The 25,538-nt window shown below is 42.0% G+C and overlaps 1 protein-coding gene across 1 annotated transcript in view; it reads right to left on the bottom strand.

Annotated features, from left to right (window-relative positions):
* Window positions 1–18,443, bottom strand: part of THSD4 (thrombospondin type 1 domain containing 4) — a 279,492-nt gene extending 261,049 nt beyond the window's left edge. Inside the window, exon 1 of the mRNA XM_064668708.1 lies at window positions 18,171–18,443. The gene's annotated coding sequence lies outside the window, so the exon portion shown is untranslated. The remainder of the gene's footprint in view (window positions 1–18,170) is intronic.
* Window positions 18,444–25,538: the final 7,095 nt, after the last annotated feature.

Raw genomic sequence — 25,538 nt, 5'->3', positions numbered from 1 at the left:
TGCTTACTAACCTTATGAACTGAGGAGGAAACAAATGTCACTACATCACTGCTACAACCTGACTCTTAATTACCAGGCATATTGATGCAATAGTCTTTTATATCACTTATTGGAAATGGAGGCTCTGCCTGTAACATAGATTGTAACCAACAGGGCTTCAAGTTCTTATCAGCTTGAGTTTTTTCCAGATGTGTTCTCCTTAGTATTTTTCACTCCACAATGAGCTATTTATCCAATATCCTTGTGTGGAGGGAATCTCAGCAGGACACTGCTACAGGATACAAACACACAGGAAAAGCAACCTGCACTCCCTTAATTCCCTTTGCAAATTGCACTTCATTTGAAAAGCAGAAAAGATGCTATGATAGATCTGGTTTTGCAAACAAGCAGGAGAGGGACCTCCAGCGTCCCTCTGGAGATTGTTCTTAAAAAGAATACTTAAAGTCCATGGATATGTTTTCAATTTTTTCAGCTCATCTCTTTCTTCATTGTCAATGGCAGGCTGCATTACAAACTCAACTTTCAACTATATTTCAGTGCCCTTTTCCAAGCACTTCTTACTGCAACTCATAGATGCGTTTCTTTTGAAGGATAATTTGAAGTACAGGGTGTAAAAACTGCTAAATATTTAAGTGACTTAAGAGCTTGTTTTCAAAATTATCTAAGTGTTTAGGTGCTTTCAGCCTATTGAAAGGAATGTCATTTTGGCAGTGGTGTCTTTGATATGAAAATGTGCAAACCTGACAGTTGTTTTCCCTTCAGAAGATCCAGGGCAAAACGAACACACAGTTAACACTGGGACTGAATAACATGGATTTGGCAGGGAAATTTCTAGAAGCCTGATGAGGTGTCCTTGTGTTAGTTACTGCAGAAGGTCTTGGAATGTGAAAGTCAAATCACCTTCCCACAAGGGGCTGAAAGCATTACAGAACCATCTAGCAAAAGACTTTCTAGTAACCCTACTAACAGCAGGAGAGATATGGATTTCTCAGCTGGAACAACCCACACTCTTGTACTTCACAGAGTTAGCAAGACCTTCTCCACTGCACTAAAATATTTCACATTTCAGCAGTCTTCCCTATTTCATCTCCAAGTGGATGAAAAAAATCTGTGAAATTGGGTAGGGGGAAAAGAACCTCAAAACACAAAACCACACACTCCCCAGAAAACCCAATCAAAGAAACCAACCAACCCACCACACAGGATGAGAAAGAATTCAAACCTTCCCTCCAAAACAACCATGGTGTGACAATCAAAGGGAGAGGTGTTTCACTGCATATAACAGAACGTGCATCAGGTCACAGAAAATGAGATGAACAAAAGGACCCTGCTTAAAGTCTCCTCCCCCTTCTCACAGAGTTCCCACTTGCAGTCACACACTGCAGCCCTTTGTCAGCAGGGCTCAGATAAATGTCTAGGTGACCTTAGAAAATAAAAATACTAATTAGTAATGCGGATTTTAAAAAGAGGCAGAGATGGACAACGACAGTAACCCCAAAAAATAACCTAGTAGGCTCATAGGCAATCTCAGAAATTTGCTGACATGGACAAAAAGAGATTTCTCAAAGAGGTAAATGATGCAATACACAGAATTAGCTGGAAAGGCACCACAAACCACCACTGTTATGAAAGTTATGAAAAGAGGAAGAAAGTCTTCTGGGAAGCCAATGGTAACATTTCACCCTTTCTCTAATTATCTTCAAGAAACGTCTTCAAACAAAGAGGTTTGAAATTTTGCAGAAAGCCCATGAATTAGTCACCCCAAACTCTTAATTATCACAGGACTCCTCACGCAGGTTTTCATGTGACTGTACCCTTTGTGTGTTGTGAGTGGACGGTATTTCACTTCCACAAATTCCAACGTCATTTTAGCATCAACCTTGTAAGTCCTGTCAACTCACATATATCCATATACATCTGGGTATTGACTATAACAGAAATTTCTTAGCCTGAATGTCTACAGTACCTACTTAAACAATCTGAGACCCTCTATTTTAACTCACAACAAGGATGTGAGATACACCATGTTACAAACATACACTAATTCAACCAAGTTTAAAGTGTTCTGAGCTTTTAGACTATTTTACCTTGTTAACTTATATCACTGATGTGAAAAGCTCTCTTTTTGTAGTATTTAGTGGGGAGAAAAATAATAAATAAAGAATATTTAGAAATATTTTTTAAAAAATATGACACCCTTTAAGACTGCCTTTGAGTTTGTTGCCTAGTATGTTGGTATAGTGTATCTGTTAGTTTAGTTATTCACATCTATTAAATCATGTTCAGTGCAGGTCCTCTGGATTGCATCCAAAATTCATTACATTCACAAGACTTTGATAAAGCACTCGCAGTGCACCAGGTTTATCTGGCTACATAATTTGTGCACACATCCAGCAGCTTGAACTGCAGCTGTTGACACCTACCACCAGAGTTCTAATCTCTTCAAATGTTCAGTAACTACAGTAAAACATACACTTGTCTCTGGAAGGTGCATAACAGGGAAATCTAGCACTGTATCTGATGAAAAGTTCTGATGCCTTTTATTAAACCAGAAATTGCAAGTTACCCCACCTAACCCTGAAGGTGCCTTTCTGTTTCATTTTAAACGCTTTGAAAACTTTCAAGTTCTCCTTCTGGGTGTGTCCAGAACTACTGCAGGCCAAGAAGGCTCAGTGCCTGTCTCCAATCTAAGCTTGACCGAGCTCCAGAAGTTTTCGTTCCTTTGCCTGAAACACACATGGTGCAGTAATTGTCCTCCAGGATATACACAGAGCGATGACCAAGCCTCTCACATTCACAAATGCAACTAACTGGCTCTCCAAGCAGCCTGTGGAGCCATCCCCTTTGGCATCCCGGGCGGTGACTCACCTGCTGTGACTCACCGCTCTTGGGGCGGGGGAGACACTCCCTGGGACCTCGGGGCCACCCCTCACCCCCTGCTGATCTGGGCCAAGGTGCCACCACCTCTGCAAAGCTCTGCTCCCACACAGGAGCGCCAAAGACCCCAAATAAAACAATAACTGTGAGGTTTGGGTCCATCCTGGTGCAGTCTTGAAATTCTGGTCCAGTTCCTAGAGCTTAATTCAGCAAAGGGTCAGTGGTAAAACCGTGTTACCTGCTTATCTGGCATCCAATTCCATAACATTTAATCATCCTCTGAAAATCTAGGAGACAAAGTTGGTGAAATGCAACAGTGATCGTACACCAAATTTCCCAAAATATCCATTCACAAAATGCAAATTTTGGCTTTTAAAAGTATTGCTACGCTGGAGGGTGCCACAACTCAAACAGCTCTGCTTCGGTCCTTGTTGAAGAACATATAATTTAATTAAGGATCCAACAAGGGTTGTGACATTAATCTTGTAAGTAAAGGGGAGAAGCAAGAACTGCTTGCTTATAGGTCATGAGCTGCAGTCACACAACATATGACTAGTAGGATTTGTTTCTTTAATTTTTCTTTGTTCACAACGCTGGTTATATATTTGCTGAATGTGCACTAGCAATAAATATATCATAAAAGTGAAAGTATTACAATAACGAGTCTGATATAATACTAAAGAAGTCTTAAATTTAATAATTAGCTTAAATATGGATTTAACACCATAGAAATAGGTTTGATAATTAAATAAAGTATATTGTTGTGGTATGAATAATGACATATAGTTAGCTCATTGACATCCAGCTCAACTGCAAAGAAGGTATGGTGGAATAGCAGTGTTTAATTGACTGGTAATTCTGATATGATTTACAATGACCAAATTCTGAAAGGGTAATTTAGGTGAAGATCAGTTTTATCAAAAGTTCAGCAAACACAAAATCAAATTGAGTGTCAGAAAAACTGAATTAACTGTTCTTTTTTACTTCTTTGAAATAATAATCCAAAAGAAAGATACATTCTCAAGATTCAGGCAGCACCAAAATTGCCATTTTTACTCTGCTTTTGTCCCCTCTTTCACCTTTTGAAAGTATTAGCTAATTCTCACAAAAGCTTAACTGCATTTCAAGTTCCCAGGCAGAGGACAATTATGTAAAAGATAAAATTAATCACAAAAATGAGATCATACAACTCTCCAGATTGACAGAGAGATTTTCGGGATGTAACTGTGTGGAAACTATTGCAAACCTATCTTAAGTTCATTTCAAGATTTCAATGTGATAGGCTGTGCAATCTTGGCCAAATCCCTGGCATTAGTTTTAAAACTGTGCTTAGCAACTACAATCTCTAGGATTTCTTATGATGACACTGTAGATAGACAACCTCATTCCTAACTGAACAGTGTTTTGTTGAGAAATCACAACTCAAAGTGCATTTTTCAGTTGTTGAATCTATGTTCTCTTCTACAGAAAACAATTTAGAAAACATTATTAAGCTCCAAATTAGAGACCTGCAGAGCTTAATTAGGTCATTGACCTTTCCCTGACTTTACTGTGTTATTTTCTAAGGACAGCCTAAAGTCAGGGTAATGTTTTCCACAATTTTCTACAAAGTTATAAAGCCAGATACTACATTTTATTGAGAAGATCCCTCAACTCTTCAAAAGCCTTTGTAGGCAAATAAAACGAAACTAGGGAACACCTTTAATAGACCAACTGGCTGCAGTATGTATTTAGTATTCTATTTTATGAAAGTTTTTACTGCTCAGGGGATGGATACAAAAAATGCACTCGTGTACCTGCAGGTGTATTAAAGGAAGCCCATCACACAACTACCAAAGCTAAGGTAGCCAAGCCACAGGGTTGTTGGTTTTTTCCCTTCCCTCCTCTCTCAGAAGAGACTCCTATAGGAATCTTGCCAGCAGCTTGTCACCATTCACTGATTTAAGGAATTCCAACTCTTGCCACAGCTGTTCTGCATCCCTAGTGCAGAACAAACTGGGAAGACTGTACATAAGACAAGTGTGGGAGGGCCTGAGGAGCTCTGTTCCCATATGGAAGACCTTGCTCAGTGTTCAACTGGGATATTCTACATGTGTCATGTAAATGTGGCTGCAAACCCCCTTTGCTCACAGACCCACCAGTACTCAGCCAGTACTGTACACCAGTACAGCCTTTAAGAGCTGCCTGTTCCACACTTAACCAGCCCAGAGAATTGAAAACTTCGAGCAGTTTCAGCATTTGAAAGCCATGAAAAATGCTGCTTATCACAGCTCTACATATTGGAAACCATGACCTCTTCTAACAAGACACATTCCATATATTTCCATATTTTTTTCCTTGAGAAGAACATTTTTTCTACAGTCTCCCAAACCAAGGATGTAGAAGATACTGCACATGTAAGAGGGAGGGAGAAATGACATGTTAAAGATCCTTTTCATTAAACAATCTTTCTTAACCTTTCCATAACCCTGATCAACATTAATCTGATTACTGGTATGGAAAAATACAAATAAAAGAATGTTTAACAGCCTAAAAAGTCAGGTGGAAATACATGACATCTCTATAAGCACAAAATACAGGTGAATCCTTCATTGTTATGACAAGCAAGAGAAACAAACCTGTGTGAACTCTGCTACTATTAAACAACTGCAGTGTTGCTTACAAAATGACCAGTAACAGCACAAATCTGTTTTTGACAAGGTACTGTTTTAAGTATTTTCTACCAAGTGTAAGTAGCTAGAGTGGTGGTTTTGGATTTGGTTCATACACTGCTTTGACACCCACTGCAATGGGTGGAAACTCAGGTTTTGTGAGTGAGGCATTCTAAAGTGTCTGCTGTGACTGGGAGTTCGAATGCCCTGGATGGAAACACTTCCTTGAGAGAAGGATTATGTATGAAATGTCAGCCTGCAAGTCTATTTATTTAGTAAAAGTCTCAACAATATTGATACAGCAAAGCATATAACTGCATTTCAGAACGACTAGGAATAACAAACATTTCTGAGAGCCTCTTTTAGCCATACTAATTTCTTTACCTGTAAATATGTCAAAGAAAATGAGTTTTTCTTATGCTCCTTTCATGACTTGATAAATGGATGCTGTTTCCAGGACACAAAATATCTCTCTGAAATCAAAGAAAAGCTTCTAACTTTCAATCTTTCTTAGTCTGTGTCTTCAAAGCTCAGGCTCCCAACAGCATTTAAGTGGAGTTCACACCAAGAGGCAGATGGTGGTTCTGAGGACCTACTGTCCTTTGCATGCAAACTGAGGACCCACCAGCCTCACTCAGGGAGTTATAACACACCCTGTTTGGAAAGGTCAGAGAAAACAAATATTTCAGCAAAGCTAATTGAAGGCACATGTACGAGGAAAGTAAAACACAACATATTTCAGCAGTATAATCAGCTATTTCTTAGTAATGCAGATGGGAGACACCCCTCTCATTATGTAAAAATCATAATTATTGTGAAGTTAGGAGATACCTTCCTTTTGCAAAGAGGAAACATTATTTTTCAGCTGTCTGCTTCAGCAGAATGTCTGTCTGGCAGAACACAAGTCTTTTTTTTTTTTATTTCATTTTTTTAAAACTGTTTACCTGCCTAAGCATCAATATCCTCCACAGAGTAAAAAAAAGGAGCAAAATATAGGAGGCTCTGCTTCAGAGAATGATTTTTTTGGACTGAGTATTAGGCAACATTTAACAGCATCCATAGGTGAAAATCAAGTGATCCTGTTGATAACACACCCTTTGGAAGATATATTTCATTTACTGGTAAATAGATGTGTGTGTCATTAGCCTACTGCATAGCACCAACACAAATAGAAAAACTCATGTGAAACTGCCCTTTCTCTAAATTAGAGCTGATTCAAACTAACAGGACAATATAAAGAGACAGCAAGTGCTCTGTGAACCCGCAGAAACATTTTCAACAATACAAAAATCCTGGACTTCATAGCTGCGATTTTCTAAGGTAGAAATTAAACAGCAGAATGCTTAAATCTCCACAGTCCTCACAGAAAAATTAAAAAAAAAAAAATTGGTGTCCATGTCAAGCACCTGAACAGATGCAATCTCAAAATATCAGCTTCCACAAAGTTCCTTCTGTTCTGCTTGCCCTGAGGTGCCAGTGTCAGGACACAGTAGGGAGGAGAGTATGTGATGGAGACTTGAAATCTTCACTTGCTTATTGAGAAACAAAATATTTTCCTTGGAGTAGCAGTGGGAATCATCTCCCCGCATAAGTAATACCTCCAAATAACAATGATTTCTGGGAATACTCCCACGTTATCCAGAGCAGACCAGTGCTAAAGGACACTCCAAAAGTCAAACCAAGCCACTTTTCAAACTTGTTAGCCAACCTCTAATGGAAGCCTTCTCAGTCCTTGGAAGAGATCGCTGTTGATCTTCCAGTTACCAGAGAGAACAAGACTTGCAAAGACTGACTAAATAGTTCTCCTCTGGGTAGCTATTCCTATCCACTGTTGCCAGAGATGCTTCATTTTCTAAAACTCAAACCCTACTAACTGGAACATGTGTCTATAAATACCACACAGGCATCTATTGAAATTAGCATTAAGATCCTTGGGATTCGATTTCAAACTTCAGCTCCAGTGACTCCAAGGGCCTCTGTAGCATTATTCTTTTTGTATTGAACTATAAAAGGGATAAAAATCATTTCTGGGGAACTTCAGAGATTTCTCTGCCTGTTTTGTAGCTCTCTGCTTTGGGTTAGGCATTCTAAAGGAAGGTTGGCATTCCCTCAAGACCTGAATGGGACCTTGACACAGAAGAATGATTGGGGGAGGGGGAAACAAAGCAACCCTATTTGTTAGTACAGGTAAAAGCAAGGCAATTCAGTGTCAATTTATTACTCCATCTACTTTCAAACAAAACACATTTCATAAATGGACATGCCAGGCCACAAACAAACAAGTGTCTGCTTCTCCTTGAGTTCTGACAGCAAAGGAAGAAGGTCTTGGTAGTCCAAATCCCACAGTGATTCAGTGCAGTGCTGCTCTGCAGACACTGGCTCCTGTACCTTCTCTAATGGAGATTATTGTGGGCACACATCCCAAAATAACTCATCAAATCCTTCTCTACACAAGCTTTCAAGGACAAGTGTTTTAACATACATTTCAATACTGCCATAGCTGGAAGGGAAACCACCACAACTGTCTACTGATGCACAGTTTGCCCTGACAAATGTCCAAAAAAAGTGACCAGGGCTTTCGTAATATGATGAAAGTCCTCTTCCCTTCAGCCCTCTCCTGCAGGCAGCAAACTGCTTTATTTTGGCAAAAAGAAGAGATTTCTTTTTTCCATCATGCAATTCTCACGTGGATTGGGCTTTACTTAAACTGCTCAGGTATTGGTGCAACCCAGCTGTCGTGAAGGAGCTGGGCAATGACCTGAAGGTGCTGCACTGCCCCAGGCAGGGAGGGGCAGAGCTGTGCCCTCTTCTTAAGGGTTCACAGATTTCATCAACAGCAAGTCTGGAATCTTTGGGAGAATTTGGACACTAAAGACTTGCTAAATAGTTGCAGTACATGAGAGCAATATAAGGCTTCAACTGGCTAGTGGAACTTCTCAGGTACCCCTGTGGGAATATATTTTAGGGACCACCAAAAAATAAGTGACATTTTGTCCGAAACAAATAGTGCTGAGCTACTATAGCATTCAGAAAAATCCTGAACGTGCCTTTGCTGGGTAAAACATAACAAATTAACTGCTCACATCCACTCTGAGGGAAAATTCATATACCTAATAGCAGACTTGGGTGCTTTATTTTTAAGAAGCAGATCAGAAAACAACTGCTAGGTCACAGACAGAAAACCAGTTCATCATGTAGCTTAAGCATCTCACATTGTGGAGTTCAGAGTCTGGGCTCCTGAAACATCTTGAAATGGACTAGTTACAAAAGACTGTTCAAATTACTCTGTTATTAAATAATACTACAAGAATGATGAGACTCTAATTTATTTCTCATTAAAACCCTCTCTGATGTGAGGCTCTCCACATACTGGTACGGAAATGCAACAATGGAATTTGAAGATTTATTGTTTTCTTTTATGTTCCTACATAATGATGAATAATAGGTCTAATGAGAGGTCTTTCAAGAGCACTGTGAAATTAAGAATTTTTTTCATTAATTTTGAAACAGAATACCAGAGGACTTAAAACCAACATGAAGAAATCAACCATCAGTGGATCTCTGGAAGAATGGCAGTTAAGTTGCCTTGAACATCTTTTGCAAATATTAAGTTCTGCATGCAAATAAATACAGGATAACTCAGAGAACATCCCAAAGAACTGTTTCATGGAGTTCTATTTAGCTTTCACCCACAATAAAATTTAGATGAGGGCATCAGCACAACAACACAGACATTCAATATGTTTATCCACTGGGTTTGATATATATAGATTCTTACAAATCTTCCAAAACTGAACTGGCAACCAAGATAGCAGCATCAGATGCCAACTGTGCTGCTAAACCTTTACCACTTAAAGGGGTACATTTGCAGAGGTGCATCTCTTCTCTGGGGGAAGAAAATGTTAATGGGGATAAAAGGGAAAATGCTGGTACTCAGCTTTATTAGTAAGGATGACAAACAACACCATCACTGAGTCTTTTCAAGAAAGAGAAATTAAGATTCAGCATGACTAGTGACAGCAGAAGAAATGTCAAATCCCTATGTTCAGAAACAATTTACATTCTCAATTCTACCCCGAGACTGATGCCACTGAATGTAATTTTCCTGAAGCCCTTATTTGGTTCAGGTTTCAGAAATCCCCTAATGCTTGTATGAATCATAACTCCATGTGGTGAATCCTTCAGCCTCCTGCATTTTAAAACCAAACTGCAAGATCCTTTAAGGGTGGGGCGTGGGAGCTGTTTATTCTTATCCTGTCAGCTTGAAAGGGATTTTAGACATCCTACCAATCTTGCTGCTATGCCTCATGTGCTCTGGTGGTCTAGATGACAGTCAGTATTTCAGTCCATTTAATGTAAACTGCATAAACTGTTACACTCCTACAGGAGATATCAGTCCTTGACACAAAAACATCAAGATAATCATACATTCAAGGAATCTCAGGCCATCAATCACTGAGCAGCAAAGCTGAAACATTTCATCTGCTGCAGATTAAAATCTCCCTATTAGGAAATGCACAGTTTGGCAGATGCCATCCAGTGGCCTGTGAAGAACGAGTCTATGGTTGACAGATAAAAGATATGAACCTTGCAGAACCATCATCAGCCCTTGTCATCCTTGATAACAGAATTATGCAAAAAACTAAACTGAGGAGTCAGGAAGACTCCTTTTCAACTTCCAGTCATCCTTGCCAGATCAGGTTCTAGTCTTGAGTTTTTCTCAGCCTGAAAGTAAATTCACTACTGCTTTCAAGAGAGGTTTGCTTGACAGTAGGAATAAGACATGACTGTACAATCTGACTTTGAAAGAACTGAATCGACTTTGCTACTTGAAAAGTCATTCACTGGAACTGATGCACACAAGTACCCACTCCCATATCTGCAAAAACCAGATTGGTTGAAGAGAAAAACCACTAAGAAATGCCATACTTCTCTATAATTCCTGCATGGGCTTACAAAGAAAGGTAGGTTAATGGAAATCCCTTTTAACAAAACAGTGGGAACCAGCAGTGCAGTCAGTCACAGCACAGTAAAGAGGTGAGTGTATCCTGCCTCCCCATTTAGCCATACACTACTTTATTCAGAATAAGGTTGCCACAATATTCTTGCAACACAGCAAAATTATTAAATTTAGTTTTGTGGGACCCCTGCACCTCCCAGCTCAACCTGGATTAGGAGGATCCCAAGAGCAGGAAAGTGTGACTACCATGTCACAGTCACCATGTCACCTGCTGACAGCACATACAGCCTTTTGGCTGTAGCTGAAATCTCTGATGATGTCAGATTAAACTATTATTTTCTGCCTATGTATAACAAATGTTTCAATACATAAGCATCTTCGCTCACTATCTCTGTTGATCAGATGTAGCTTAGAAACTGTAATTAGTAGTGGCAGTTTCAGAGTTGGCAGCCCTGCAAGTCACAAGGAAGCCCACTCTCACCTTTCACTTTTCTGACCACAATAAAAGCCAAATCTAATTCGGTTTATCAAAGTCATCCACAGTCCAGAAATCTCTGCCACCATCAAGCAAAGTGAATTGCATCGGGTAACAAGAAATCAAAGGTCACCTCTTGGCAGCGGAGCCTGAACTTATTTGTGCCTGAGGGCAGGTTATTACAGCACAGTGACCTTCACCTGACATCACTTAATGCTCCAGGCAAAATATCCCTGCTGATATTCAGTCTACAGACTGAAAAATGGGGACTTAGGGTGTGAAGGAGAGACTTCTTGAATTTGCAAGACAACAAGAACGGCCTTTTACAAAAATGCTGGCAAAGAGCAGCTGCTCCAACACTGTGGACTTCAGCTGCTGCTTTAAACAGTCCCAATGCCAAAGGTGATTGAGTGATCTTTAAGAGAAAAAGTGACCCAGTTTGTATGTTGGTTTTGTTTTCGTTAAATATGAGTCTACTGCTGTTGTGCTTAAAGTCTTATATAGGGACTTGTAATCTTCTACTTGAGTACTCACTGTAGGAGATAGGTGAAGACTTGCTGAAAGGAATGCAACTTGAATGTAATCCCTCTTTGGGCACTGCTTCACACTGTGCTTCCTGGTTAAACATAATATCTCTATGGCCTGAGTAAACAGGAATTTTGAAAAGCCCTTCTAACATAACTTTAAGAAAACAGCAAAACAAAAAGCAGAAACAAACCCCACCTTCCTTAACCCTCAAGTTCCAGCAAGATACATTTGGACACAGTTTCTCCCCCTCTCCCATTTCAAAGCAGTAGAAACAATCCCAGTCAAATCACAAGCAGTGTGGTTCAAAAGAAGTCAGTTCAGAATATGACAGTTTCTGTTCAATTTTAACAGTAAGAAAGCAGCAAAGACATTTTAGCCCTTTCTTACCCTCACGATTCAAAACTGCATTGGGATTTTTGTCTTGTTCAAAACAACTGTTCATTATTATTATTTAAATTTTAAACATGCTCAGAAACTAAGACCCTGCATTCAGTCCTGGTGTGATGAATATGGCCAGCAACAAACACAGGCAGAAGCCACAGCTTTAAGAAAACCACTGAATTACAGCAGCATTGTCAGTGCCTAAGTAATAAATCTGAACCTGATCTGCAAAACTGTAAACATTCCTATGGGAAGCAACAAAAGTACTCCAATCACCTCAATGTGAGCAAATCCCTGAACTGGGGGGGAGGAAAGAAAGAAAGAAATTAAAAAAGAGACGGTCTTTTTGGTGTGCAGTATGTATTAACAGACACAAGCAATGTCTGAAGAAGTAAAGGAATATAAGAAATTACATTTTTAATGGCTTCTTATCACTACAAAAAGATCAAAACTGACATCCTGCCTTAACCCCTGTGTTTCAACACATGAACAGTATTTCCTGGGCCATCCAAGCTGAACAATACTAACAGTTAATGGTTAACCCACAATTTTAAATCCTTATTCTTATGCTGGTTTAGTTAAGTGCTTAAATTCCACATACAGACCCTGAAAATCTGCAAGGAAGTTTCCCCACTATTCCACACTCACTTCCCCAGTGAATGCAGCTCCACAGAACTACAAGAAAATGAGACAGAGCTTTCATTTCTGCCAGATTAAGTAATTGCATCCATTCCATGTAATTTATCACCCTTTTGGGCAGTTTCTGTCATGGGATGTCATTTTATTGCAATTATGCAGGGTGGGATTGGACAGGCTCTTGCTTCTCTCTGCCAATCTGATAAGCAAAAATATTTCTTCTTTTTACTTTCGTAGAAACTACATGTTTTAGATAAAAATAACCAAACAAAAATGCAAGTATAATATACAACTAACAAATAGTCTGATGTTACTGAGTCAGGACCACAACAGTCATCTTTACTGTGGAAAAAAAAATAATCCAGGACACCTGAAAACCTTCCAAGTCAACATTTACTCTCAGATTAGTGTCAATAGTTTTGCTGAATTTGCCATTTAGAGATAAGTTTGTCCTTCCATGCACTTCTCTCCAGCTAATCCAAACAGAGTGTCAGGGGAATCTGCTCGATTCAGGATTGCAGATTTTAGTCATACGATATTCAAGTATCCAAGTGACGTTTCCCTCCTGGGGGAGCAGTATCCATACTCACAGATATCCAAGTGCTGATCCAGCAAGGCCAAGCACAACAGATGTTTTTCACCAAGAAGCAAGTTTCGTGGAGAAGGGTTTTAAAAAAGGGCTTCTTTATCCATCCTTCTCCCAAAACGAGGGCAAAGAAAACACATTCCCACTTGGATATCATGACTCACGTAGAAGGCAACACGCAGGAAACCACACTGCTCCTATGAGCACCACAGACAGTATCCTCAGCCTCACAGCAAACTTTGGGCAGCCTTCTCCTGTTCTCTTATCTCACCAGGCCATGCAGCCACAAAGGACAGACCCTGCCCCACCTCTTGGCCAGGCAAGGTCCAAGGTGTCACATCAGCCCTGCTCCTGCATCCAGAGGCAAATTCGGACCTGCTCACCACCAGGTTCCTCAGCTAAATTCATTCCAGTACAAGAAGAGATCAATACAACCCAGACAAAGATAAAAAAAGTTCAGAAGCTGGAACTTCTCTTGTCACAAGTTACCCCCTGAAGAATAAAAAGGGAACTGTTTTATTTATTGTAGTATTTTAATGACTTAAGTTTAGGAAAAAAAGCACAAGTAAGAAAAGTGAAATCAACAGTTTAAAGAAGGGCAGTTTTCTGAACAACTGTATTTCTCTCTACACTCAATCACATATGGTTCTGTATAACCTGTGAGTTTATAGCAGTCCTCAAGGAAGGAGAATAAAGGATCAAGCTTGTTAGGAACAAGCAGCTCCTCTGCAAAGGGCTGAATTTTATCTACCAAGTCCTGTAATTTAAACATCCTTTTTTTGGTACCCAGAGAGTTTTCCAAAGGCTCCAGTTCCAGGAACCAACTATATAACTCCTGTTAAAAGAACAAGTTCCTAACTCTTGTGCTATCAAAGCAAACACTGTAAATCCATGGCTGAAACCAGTGGTCATGCTTGGCAATCACGAGAGCACATCACATGGGAGTGCCCTCATCCCAAAGACACTGAAGTTATTGATAACCTTTTCCTTGCCTCTACTGGCTCTTAGATCAGAGCTTTAAATAAAACAGATAGTGGCTCGTGCACTTACTGAGAAAAGAATCTACAGAAACGATGGAAAAAAAGTAATTTTTTTTAAAATAAATTTTTCCATATAAGGAGCATGGAATCTTCCTGTGAAGGGAAATTCCAAACCCAGGACCAAAATAAATACTGAAGTGGGATGCCAAGCAGCAGCAGCATAGGACTGATGTGAAATAGCCAACAAGCAAGACCTTAAGCTGTGATTTGAAGAAATACAATAATAAACCTATGAGACACATACTACATAATCTGGGTTTGTTCATGTACAATCAATATTTTTGCACCAGTGACTTTTTTTTGGTTTTTTAGCATAAAGCACCTTGCATGCAACTGTCTTCAGGAAATTTAAGTTGACCAACATCCTGTAATTATCATACCTTGTTCAGAGATAAAGGAACAAGTTCAGAGATAAAGCAAGGCACCAACAGCCTTGATCAGCAGCACAGAGCAGGCCAATGGGAATGCTGAAAACAGAAGCCCACATTCCAGCAACTCCCACAAATATCCCCCAACCAGCCCAGGAGGCCACTTGCTCTCACAAGGACCGCAATGAGATCGTATCAGCACTGGCATATTTCGAGTGCAAGAACAGTTCCTGTGGAGAAGCCCCACTTTTAACTCGGTACCACCATCTCAAAAATATGTAACAGATGTCTGTGGATGGTGTTGACAAGTGCTGACTGTTTAACAGCAACCAAAATCGTGAACACTGCCCCATCTCTGGGAATGCCATAACCCCGCGGGGAGAAGCCGAACAAAGCTGATGTGTGACATGACACTCACAAGTCCCCAGGAGAAAAATGGGTGGGACAGAACATTCCAGGAGGAGACAACTGAGTTGTTTTAAATTACAGAGTTTGAATCTGTTATTGTCAACGGACACAAAGAACAGAAATTAACAAAAAAAGTAATCAGGCAACAGTGAAGCACATGGTTTCAGCTCTGCTCCCTTTATACAGAGTAAGATACGAGGCAAAGTCAGTGCCCATCAGATCACTCTGTCAATCAATCTCATTTATATCTGCTTAGCATCCCTCTAATTAATCTTCTAAATGAAGTACTAAACCATGCATTCTCCCTAAAAATCTAATACACATAATCTAGTGTAATGTACTATCCTGAATAAAAAAGAAGCTATTCAAATGCAAAACACTCTTACTTCACCTACTGTTCATCAGCAATGCAACCATATCCATTGATCACACATTGAAACCACAAATATTCATAACTGAGCTACCTTTACAGTTACCCAAGTCGCCCTCCAAATTGCATTTATACCAGGAAAAGCTGCTTTCTGAAAACAAAAGAACTAATAACTCAACTGTATATGTGCCTACTCAAGGGAACAAGACTTGTCATAGAATTCTCCAGACAGCACTACAGCCACTGGAAGCATTTCACAATTAAAAGCTACTTTGCCTATCAACAGCAGTAGAAGTGCTACTATCAAGGTCCAAACTCTTTTAGAAGTTGGTCTGACGCAGTAAGTTTTCTGCTTTTATTTTTTTCCTACTTGCAAAAAACAACAGCCTCCTAAACCTGAAGCCTGCTATGATAACACAACACTCCAGGGGACACAGCTAAAATTGCTTATCCATGGTTGACTTTGGAGTTCCCTAGGTTTTTAAGTGCTTAACCATCAAACCTCCCTTTTCTCAAACAGAACAACTCAAAGCCCACAGTGGTGTCTACGCTGACTGCACTTCAATAAACCTGAGTTTCAAAGTAAAAAAAATAAAAATCCAAAGTATCACTACTAAACGTGTGACTGGCACTTCAGCTCCATTCTCAGCACAACTGCCACTGTGAACAGACTGAATATCACACAGCTGATGTCACATCACAGAGAACTGAGACTACAATGTAGAAAACCAGCTTCTATGTTGTCACTGTCTGCACAGAAACACACGCTGAGGCCAATCTGAGTCTTTGAAACGATTCTGATCATTTTTGTTTTGTTTTCAGCCTTTGTTTAATGCATGTTTGCCTAGCACAGTTAGTTCGTTCTACAGCAAAAGCAAAGGTTTTGCACTGAGATCATAAAACTCATCAGTGACTAGAAGCAACATAGTTCACCTTCTGTAATTAAATCTGCTGGAGTTCTGAATGAACCTGCTGCACGAAGTGCGAAAAGACAAAAATCCTGCACCATGTGACACCTGCAAGTGTTTCTAAGAGTTAGCTGGGAATCAAAAATTGCTCCTTCAATTAAAATGGAGTTGTTTCAGATTAAATTTATCATCAGCAAGACCTGGGATTAGCCCTGCTCCTAAATAAAACCTGACAAGTTACATTCAGAGCACAGCTATGACAATACCCATACTCACTTTGAAGGGCTCTCTGGTACAACCCACCCCAGCTGACTTCTCATTTCTAACTTGGCTAAAAATTCTCATTTTACAGCACTTTTCTCCTTGAAAGGCAGTCTCTCCTCCTAGTCTACTACTACATACCCTGGAAGTGGAATTCCCTGGTGATGGCAAAGAAAGCATCAAGAATTACAGGTATCTCATGAATTTCAGCAGTATCAAGTTTCATTTTGAACCCCTGATGATACTGAATGGGTGGAAATCACATCAACCAGTAGGTAACTACTAACTTCACACCAGAAAGAAGTTTGAGTTGGCAAACTACAGCTTGGTAGTTTAACTTGGTATGAATGAACTGGCAGTTCTACAAACACGACTAAACTCAGGCAGATTTGGGCTATTTTCAGTTCTTGCTCTTGCCACAGAAGACAGGAAGAACACACACAGCAGAATGACAGAATATTAAGAGCCCCTCAGGCATTATACCATTGTATGGAGCTACTAACAACTTAGACAGTGACTTAGACAGTGGTTTCTGATTAAAAAATTAAGCCACACTGATTCAATAACAGGTGACCATACAGTGAGTTACAAACATTTCTATTACTTTTGTTGGCTATTCATGTCACTGATGCACCAACTTATCTGTCATTTCTGCCAGCAGACATCATCATGCCCTTATGTAACACACATTGTACTGAAATCTTGAATATAGCTCAGTTTTGCTGACCCCGATTAAAAAAAATATAAAATAATAAAAAATACAGAGAAAGGAGATGACACAGGCAAGAGATATGGAAGAAATTCTATACAAGAGAAGTGTCTAAAAAGCTAAGAATTCTTTACCTTGAAGTAAAGGAGGTAGGGATATAATGAAAGAACACAGTTCTGAAATAGTACAAAGATAGTGAGCAGAGAACAAGCATAACACACTTTATAAGAACCAAACAATATCAGGCAGTAAAAAGAAGCAAAAGGAAATAGTTTTTCTACATATTAACCAGTGGAACTCACTGCTGACAGACTTTCTAAACTGTTCATATTTCTAGAATCTGGAAAAAAATCATTTGGATGAACTAATGGCAAGTGTGTCAAGGGCTATAAAACACGCAGGTGTGGACACACTGACAGTTGCAAGAACGTAAACTGTAGCTGGAGAAGAAAAGGTATTTCAAGATTACTCTCTGCTACAGCATATACTCCTGACAACCGAGCACAAACAGCTTGAGTGCTGCTGGAATCCAAGCGCAGGAGAGATGGCAACAAAACCAGAAGCAGGAAAGCGTGAAGAGAGATCCCGAACGCCAACCGCGGTTCGTGCTCTGCACGCTGTGCTCAGACAGACCAAAAGACCTGGCCCAAAGCAAGAACAATTGCGACACGCATTCTTCGCGAGGAGAGTTATTCCCTTCTTCCCCTCTCTCGCACAAACTGCTGGATTCGGCTCAGACTACGTGCAGCCACGGCTTCTGGTGGGACACCGAGGCGAAGCGCAGCAGCTCCTCGCGGAGCCCCTGGATGCAGCTCCTGGAAGCCGAGCGTGCGAGGGGAGCAGCTTTGAAATGGCTACTTACAGAGCCCAGACACGCGGCGCAGGAGCCCCGCGGGTCAGCCCGGACCGCGCTCCCGCAGCCGGGGCAGCGCCGGAGCCCCGCGGGCCGCGACCCCTCAGCGCGGCCCCGCCGCCCCCGCCCCGCTGCCCCCGCCCGGCGCCCACCGCCCACCTGGCGCGGGGCTCCCCGCCCGGCCTCTCCTCACCGCTCCGTGCCCGGCGTCCCGGCCGGGCGCCCCGCGACGAGGCGCTCTCGGTGGGAGGGAGGGAGGGGGGGCGAGAGGGCTGAGACCCTGCGCGGCCTCCGGCGCATGGGAGGCGGCGCGCCCTGGGCCGGGAATGCCGGAGCCCCGCCGGACCCGAGCAGGTTCCCGGCGGCTCCGGGGCTCAGGCTCAGCCTCTCCCGCTCCCCTCGCGCCCGCCCGCGCACGGCGCCGCTCGCGCCCGCGGCCGCCACCTGCCGGCACGAGCCCGGCACGGCACGAGCCCTCCCGGCGCTCCAGAGGGTGGGTGTCCAGCGGGGATGGGTGTCCAGCGGGGACGGGTGTCCAGCGGGGATGGGTGCCCAGCGGGGATGGGTGCCCAGCGGGGATGGGTGTCCAGCGGGGATGGGTGCCCAGCGGGGATGGGTGTCCAGCGGGGACAGGGGGGGCACGGCACCTTCCAGCGACGCCGGTGCGCGGACGTGCGGGGGAGAAGGCGGCGGGGGGCGGTGCGGGGGCTGCCCCGCGGATCACCCCCGTCCGTCCGCCCCCGCGTCCATCCCCACGGGCGTCCTTCCCCCCTGCGCTCATCCCACCCGTGTCCATCCCCCCCGCGCCCATCCCCGCGCGGTGCGGTGACACCCAGAGGTGTCAGGGAGCGGTGCCCCTGCGGGAGCGGCTGGGCAGGTGCCGCTGCCGGGGCCGTCCGGGCTCCGCCACCGCAGCGGGAATGCGGGACATTCAGCTCCTCCAGCCCTTCGCTGTTGGAGACACTAACGCACCCCACGCTGCTGCCTTCAGACGCTACAAGAAAACACGGGAGACAACTGTCATCTCCCTGCCCACCGGCTGGATGGAAGACCATCTGCTTCCAGCAAAAATACTGATAGCCAGAAGATGATCTGCGTTCCTGATAGTGTTTGCTTAAAAGCCCGAGATTTGAAACAGAGCACAGTGACAGTGGTACACTGACACTGTGGAAAGCGAGCCACAAACAAGCAACTACGAGGAGGATCTTTTCTTGAAAACTTTTGAGTTGGCATCTCAGGAAAAAAATGGATTTGTGTCTCTGTTCCTGCTTTATATTAAGTGTACTGGACCTAAGACCCTGAGGGCATTTTTATTGAACAGATCAATAAAGTGTCTAGCACGAGCTATAAACCTTAGAACCAGATAGTCACTGGCAGCAGTTCATTGCAACATTTAGTTTTATGCTTTAAAAAACCCACAAACCCATTATTCTTGTGCTGGAACTGGCCCAATCAGGTGAACCCATTTGCTTTAAAGCACAGCAAACAAGTTGGTTTTTCCTTGGCAACATTTTGGGCTCAATTACACTTGAACAGAGCCAAAACAGTAAAAGATGATGTGTTGATTGTGCTGTTCATTGCACCAGAAAAACTTGTCCATTCGCAAGTCCACATATAGCAACAGGCTCTAAGCAAAAGATCTACTGCAGAAAACTTACTTTCCCCTGTGTGTTCAGCAGGCAATTGCCAGAGCACAGCACTCCCAAACAGCTTCAGACACCTTGTAGGCACCATGGCAGATCTTGGCTGCAGAAAGACAGCTGTATACAGCTGCATATTCAAGTTTTCTCACAGGCAAAGAAAAGCTGCATTATAACACTAAGAGAGGGGTAGCTATACTACCTCCAAGAGATTGAGATTTGTAGGAAGCAAATGGCTTTGGAAAGCACAGCTTTAATTTAGAAGGAATTCCACCAGTCCCTCCTGAGTTATGAGTTGGTTTGGTACCACGTAAGCCTGTACCTCTACATCAGAAGTGCACTGAAGCCTGTTTGGCAGTGGTAGCCAATCTATCAGGAAGCAAATGCTGCTCTACTCTGACCATGATCTAATGAAGTACATACATAAGTTACTAATTGCTAAGCCAGGTAGCATGTGAGCAAGACTAGCTCTGGCAGGTTACAGTATTTTAGTTCTAATTGCTGCTGCAGAGCACATGTTCTACTTCATCTACTCTGCCAATTACTTGACTCCTGTTTACTTCAGGGAGAGACAGAACTGTAGCCAGAGGGACTGCAGACAAGTTTCTTTTCAAGAGCAAAGACCTAAGTACTAAGGTATTAATTACTGTGCTTAACTAACACTGGAACGCTCTGCTTGAGACAGTCCCTAACTCCTGATATTAAAGAAAGATTACTTTAACTGTGCCAATCTGAAAACTAGCTACCAAACTCTATGAGCCCTCAGGGGAGGAGGAGTTGCTTCTACATAAAGGGAAGCTGAAAAGCATTAGCCTGCACCCTGGAGGTCCTGGTTCAGCTGGGCACTAAATAGCATCAGAAGAGTTGGAGCCTTGGTACATTAAAGCAGAGACCACAAGGAGGCCTTTTGAAAAGCCAAGGAACATACACTTGCCACTGTTTTCCCTTCCAATCTCTTTTGTTGCCTTTAATTTCCCTAATCTCCCTCTTGCTTTCCATTTGACTTTTGGAGTGATTGCTCCCTCCCAAGAGCTGATGTAGAATCCTGTCTCTCATCCCTGCACCTCCTCCTCCCCTTGCTGCTCCGAACAGCGTGCACGGTGTTTTCCGGGAAGTTGTCACGCTGCTGAGGGGGCAGGAGCAGCACTTCCCACACCTTATCTGTGCATCAGAGCAGCTGACACTCAATTTGTTCTGAACAACTGCAGAGCTATGAGTTTCCTCATTATACTGAAACGTTATCTGAGGTTTTTCATGGTCTCATGTAACAAATGGGGCTATCTGAGGAAAAAAACCCAATATGCTCAGTCTACTGGTTGCTTTTTAATAAGAGATGGATGTGTAGGAGAATATGAAATAGCATCAATCTTTTAAATAGAGAGTAAAACATAAATGCTTGAAGGAAAACAGCATTCGCTAGATTAAATGTAATTGCAGTAACTGACAAAGGAAAAGCTTGTTTAAAGCTTTAGTTTGCTAGCAGAAGATGCCATAGAAAATAATGTATTTAAGGGAGGTATCAACTCACCAAGGAAAGAAAGATCTGAGTAGGACAAGAATCACAGAATCATAAAATCATTTAGGTTGGAAAATAACTCAAGGATCATTGAATCCAACTGTAAACCCAGCACTGCCACTCCCAGCACTGAACCAAATCAAAGTGCCACATCTACATGTAACCACACAAATCAACTACTCGATCATTTCTTCAGCACGTGGTGATCCAGCCACATCTGATCCAGCCTCTAGTGAGGGCTGGGAGAGCCACCAGCACCACTCACATAGCAAATTTCAAAGATTCTGGTTTGAGATGCAAGAGGTATTGGGGTATTTTTACTTCCAGAGCTGAAAGACTTCCCTGCCCGTGAGCCAGTTCTTTGGCCAGCTGCCTTAGTGAAAGAGGAGGAATCTACTTCAGTTGGTTTCATTAAAATTCTTTGGGTTACAGCAGCTTGGGAACAAGACATTAGTGCTACTTCAAAAATTCAGACTAGAGCACAGCATAAAATGATAAGACTGGCAAACATGAGAGGGTAGAACAGGGGACTGCCCTGCAGGACTGAACTGCTGCTCACTAGTCACAAAGAATCATCTCACACCATCAGTGAGAATGAAAGTGTGTGAAAATCCCCATTGGGATAAGGAAAGAGAGAATCTGAGAAAGAAGATTAGATTGTGGTAGAGTAGGAAGCTAGAGTTTCCCTCCCTTGAATTGTTTCAGCCACTTATTACTTGTTTCAATACTTCTCTGTGAGCCACTAATTGTCGCAGTGGGATCTTTCTGCTTCATTTCCCTCTCTTTGTGAGAGCAGGCGTCAACACTGCAAAGAGTTAGAAATCTGCAGCCTGGTATACAGAGGACAATGTCCGATTTGCAACATGTCCAGCACAGGTCAGTGGCATGGTTAAGCCTTGGAAAATGCCTTTTGTACAAGCATTAGGTTTCAAGATCTTGAGGGGAAAAAACCCCACTATTGCAAATCCCAAAAGCAAACAGAAAAAAAAAAAAAAGAAATAAAATGGAGACAGTGAGTTAGCTGGCTGGCTTGGAAGAAAGACAGGGTAGTTTTACAAGTTTTCTCTTCACCCCTTGATCTGTTCTCTTCAAGCAGGAGTACTTAGTAGAAAGAGCACACGACACAAAAGAAAAAGAATAGTAGCTAGCTCAGTTACAGCTTAGCTATCCCTGAACAGCAGCAGTGTTTCTTAGTTCAAACTCAGAAACTCTGTCCAGAAAAGCCTCTGTTGCATGTCCCCATCCATGCCTGTCCCCGGTGCTAGATCAGCTGTTCCTGTCAGATCCTTGTTTGAGAACAGTGGAGACACATAGAAGATGGAAAGTTTTCCAATTAATATGTCACATTACAGGAATGGGAGAACATGCCTATTTTATATTCATTGTACCTTGCATGTGAGGGCACGTTCCAGGGATGGCACATTTCCCTGGGACCAGCAGCTGCCCTGGTAGGTGGTACCAACACCTCACTCTTAAGGCAAACTTCACAACAGCACAGCAGGGCAGGTTTACTTTCTACCCAAAGAAAAAAAGGACTTTCCCCTTCCTCCTCCATACTAAACATTTCTCTCTGGCCACACTGGAGGAGTTCTCCATGTTCCAGATAAGCACCAGACAGGTCATGTAAAACTACACAGACCACACCCCTTGCTCTAACCACTGTGCTACATATAAAAACCTCAAGAGTATTCTTTATGTGGACACACTCATTACTTTTTTCCATTGCCTCTTGCTAATCACCATCTTTAGTCATTTAGAGCTAGCATTACAAAATTTATGTCAAATAACCTGTCTACACATGTTTCCTGCTTAAGCCTTCCTTTTAGAACACAGTCACAGCAGAAAATATGAGTGAAGGACAAGCAGAAGGTTACACAGATTTAGGTGAAGCAAAAATATGCCTTTAGGAAAACAAGAAAGTCATTCAACCGAGTGACATTTTTAGCTTGTGTTTCTTATCTTTCCTATCTAAAAGCAAGACTGAAGACCTACAGCACACACACCATGTGCTGTTTTACATTTATTTTCCTTTGTTGTTTCTCAGCTGTATAATTTAAACCTTCTTTCTTTTGCTATATCTGTAACTACAACACATTCTAATATTTACAAATGGAGAGTGACTTGGCACAATCTTGGGTGCAGCCTGTCTGCCATCAGAGAGGCATTCTTCAAACGGACCTGCCCGCTGCAAGAGCTGGGAGATCTGAACCGTTTATTTAAAACCTAACTTCCTCCAAAAATAGCCATGCACAGCTGTAGGTCTATTGAAAACTGTTAAACAACTCGAGATTTAGACCAAAACATTGGTTAAAAACCTTTTAGTGGCCAACCAGATATCCCATGATAACTGGGAGCAAAGGGTGCCCAAGCTGTTCAGAAACAAGCAGGCAGGAAGGAAGGCACTGTGTTGGGCAGCAGGACTATTATTGCTTAATACTGCCATGGAAAAGAGGTAAGAACTCAGCTCTTGGACCTTAGAAATAATCATGGATTTTAGCATCTTTCACAGGTTAGAAACTGCAGATGCCAAGTCACCAACAAGCTTTACCTAAGACATCTTTATTTCCTCTGGATGCAAAGGGATAATTACAAAGACCTATGATTAAGAATCAAAACATCTTGTATTCCTGCTGAAAAGCAGCTATGAGACAAAGAACTGGATATGCTGAATGGAAGAGTAGTTATAAACACCCAACTCCCTCAGGATGCTCCTACCTCAGGGATTTATCAATGGGACAGCACAAGTAGCAGTGCTTGCAGTACAAACTCGTAGTGCTGCTCGATATAATGGGCAGATGTGGCCAGAAGCTCCCAGTGAGAAGCTCTACAGCCAAGACAACCCCTTCCCTTAAGTCTCACAAAGAAGGTGGGGGGAGAACCCACACACTGGTCCTCCTTGCTCTGCACCTCCTCTCTTACCACAAATATGTGCATTTCTCCCCGTGCTGGAGCTCAACTCTTGAGCCTTTAAGTGTGAGAATAACAGGATGACACTGAGGAAATTGTTCTTGAGCGTGAGCTTTGACCCTGCCGGGCAGGGAACATGAGCCACATGGTCTGGATGAGTCCCTGGCACATGAGGTGCCTTTGTGAAGTTATTCGCTGTTTCAGAGGTGTGAAACTCTAAAAAACACTGTGGAAGCAATGGCACTGCTTGTGGTACTGGAACAGCATGGATTCCTCCTGGGCTGTTACAACTTCATAAATATTGACTTTGGATAAATCTTCTGACAAAATTCTGCTTGTTTCTTTTATATTTTTCCTTTTTCATCCCGAGTGGGTTCCCAGGGGTAATTTGCTTAAGGCAACATACGTGACACGAGAATAAGACCTTGGAATAGCGATGCCATTGCTTGGTCATGAAAGGAAAAAAAATCTGGATTTTGATTGATAGTTGGAGTTCATGCTGTTCGTTTGATTTACTCCGTATTCTTTGTCACCTCAGTGCTCTCCTGCCAACACATGTCAGAACACTACTGATTATGGGGTGAAATACTGTTTCAAATTATTTTTTTAATTTTAGACTTATCAGTTTCCCTTCCCCTCCCCACAGAAGCAATGCAAATTTAGCCATGAATCTCTTTCGTTCCAGAAATCTTCTCAGCTACAACTAGCCACATGCTAGGCCTCGTTCTTTTCTCATCTGCAGCAGTATGAAAATTAAAACGACATAATTTATTTCAGTGAAATGATTCCCATACAGTACATTAGAATTAGGTCTAATGAACTTTAGAAAAGTATTATTATTTTTCGCTCTGTGGCATGATTTTAATTGCCTTAGTGCACTACAATAACTGTATTTCCAGGAATGCAAGAGTCAAGTATTAGTATTTAATTTTTACTCATTATTTCTTGCCCCTGCACTTCAGTGTGGACCACAGTCCCTATATCACAAACACACACACACACACAGACTGAACTCACATGTGTAGCTTGGAATAGAGGCTGTTTTCAGACAGTTTTTCTCCCTAACATTACCCACTTTTCTGATTTACTGATTGTTGGCTGAACTTAAAATTACCTGAAAACCATTGCCACTGAGAAAAATTTTGCTATCTATACTGCATGACTGCACAACATCCAGAGATCCAGACTCTGTGCTATGCTCTGATCAGATACTTGAATCCAAGTCATTGGCAGGAACACTCCTATCAGTTTCTTGTCTTGCTGTCTTCTGGCAACTTGATGCTACATAGTTTAACATTTGTATCAGCAACTCAATCAGGATATTAATTTGAAGCAGAAGAGAGCTGTTTACCAAAAATAAATAAAAGGCTTATGGATGATATAAGTACTGAGCTATGGAGCTTGCCTCCCCATTACAGTGGACATGCCTGGATGCTTTTCCCCTGATTCATGAAAACAGTTGGA

This window comes from Pseudopipra pipra, chromosome 12 (assembly GCF_036250125.1).
Source record: "Pseudopipra pipra isolate bDixPip1 chromosome 12, bDixPip1.hap1, whole genome shotgun sequence".
NCBI classification, from domain to species: Eukaryota; Metazoa; Chordata; class Aves; order Passeriformes; family Pipridae; genus Pseudopipra; species Pseudopipra pipra.
The sequence above is the reverse complement of the archived record's forward strand: the minus strand, read 5'-3'. Positions and strand labels throughout refer to the sequence as shown.